A 2,055-nucleotide genomic window follows, 5' to 3' on the forward strand; every position below is an offset into this window, starting at 1 on the left:
TGCTTTGTGTGCATAGGGAAATTCCAGCATAACTTAATTAATCACCAAACCTACTTGATCAAATTAAGAGTTAATGATTAAAAATTAATTTTTTAATCGCGGTTACGATGAACTGTTTAGTCGGATTAAAATTAATCATGATTAACTGTAATCAGATTGAATTTAATCGAATTAACAAACTAATTAAAACATCAATCGATTAATGCCAACATTGATTTCACATACATATCACTATACCAAGTTTCAGTTCTCTCCCTCAAATACTTCCAGAGATATGTATGTAATATGAAAATTCCAATTTGTACCAAATTTCATCCTGATCGGAAAACCGATTAAAGAAGTAGCCTATTTTTCAATCCAGGTCATAAACCATCTTTGAGCAAAATTTCGTTTTCAAACAGGTGGAAATTCTTAAAAAAGTAGCCTATTTTCCAGTCTAGGTCATAAGCTATCTGTGTGCAAACTTTCATGCAAATCAGTTCAGTCATTTCCACGTATTAATTTAATTAAACTTTCCTAATACGTGATAACTCTTAAAATAGTAGCCTGTTTTCCAACATAGGTCATAAGCTATCTCTGTGCGAAATGTCATGTAAATCTGTTCAGTCGTTTCCGCGTATTAATTTAATTAAAACTTTTTTAATAGGTGGCAACTCTTCCAAAAAATTAGCCTATTTTTCACTGTAGGTCATAAGCTATCTGCTTCAAAATTTGATGCAAATCCGTTCAGACTTTTCCGCGTATTAATTTAATTAAACTTTTTTAGCAGGTGGTAACTCTTAAAAAAGTAGCCCATTTTTCACCCTAGCTCATAAGCTATCTGTGCGAAAACTTCCATGCAAATCAGTTCACTCATTTCCGCGTATTAATTAAATTAAACATTTGTAACAGGTGGCAACTCTTAAAAAAAGTAGCCTACTTTCTAACCTAGGTCATAAGCTATCTGTGTTCAAAATTTCATGCAAATCCGTTTATTCGTTTCCGCGTACTAATTTAATTAAACTTTTTTAACAGGTGGCAACTCTTCCAAATAATTAGCCCATTTTCCACTGCAGGTCATAAGCTATCTGCTTGCAAAATTTCATGCAAATCCATTCAATCGTTTCCGCGTATTAATTTAATGAAACTTTTTAACAGGTGGCAACTCATAAGAAAATAGCCTATTACCCAATCTGGCCCATAAGCTATCTGCGTACAAAATTTCATGCAAATCCGTTCAGTCGTTTCCACGTGATGATTTCCCAAACATCCAAACATACAAACTTTCACATTTATAATATTTATAAGATTCACAAAGCAACTCAAATGCTTTCAAGATGATGACATCTTTCAAAAGCGGTATAGCGCCGTATGTATCACTCAATCTTTACAAAAGTTTTGTACGTTCATGTCACTCGCCTCAATAAATCGACAAACGCATACAAACCTTTCAAAACCAGCATCTTCGCAGATGTTTAGAAGTACCGCCATCGACCCCGGTACATGTCTTATATGCTCTTGCGAGTGAATTACCACCAAACGAGAGGTCACAAAAAGTACAATCCTACTCATCAATTTCCTCCAGTTATGCTTTTTGCTATTCGAAATTTAAAAATGTCTTCAACAACATATCTGTTGACATTAACTGCTCATTACAAACAAAATTCACGTTTAATATGGATGCTCTATCTGGCTATGGAAAAAAGAAATCGAACATCCCTAAAGAAGTTATTCTGGCAATTTATGCGGAAATTCATGAAACGTATAGGTCTGCTAATTGTATGATTTTTGCGACGGGTCCGTATCAAATGAGTCTACGGGCATAGGTATTTTAAATGCATCGGGGAATTATACTATTAAACTTAAGATTAATCAAAGATTAGCCTCACTTACGGCTGAGTTATTGGCGATAAGAGCTGCTATTAAAACTGCAACTATTCTACGCTTTAAAAAAATTGTTATCTTTACTGATAGCAAATCGGCATTAATAGTAATAAAAAAAACTTTACTGACAACTATATAGTAAGTCAAATAATTAATTTAGTTGAGACTTCGGAAATGCAGTCTTGTGACCTA

This window comes from Rhagoletis pomonella, unplaced genomic scaffold, assembly GCF_013731165.1.
Source record: "Rhagoletis pomonella isolate Grant_MI unplaced genomic scaffold, Rhpom_1.0 Rhpom_scaffold_00003, whole genome shotgun sequence".
NCBI classification, from domain to species: Eukaryota; Metazoa; Arthropoda; class Insecta; order Diptera; family Tephritidae; genus Rhagoletis; species Rhagoletis pomonella.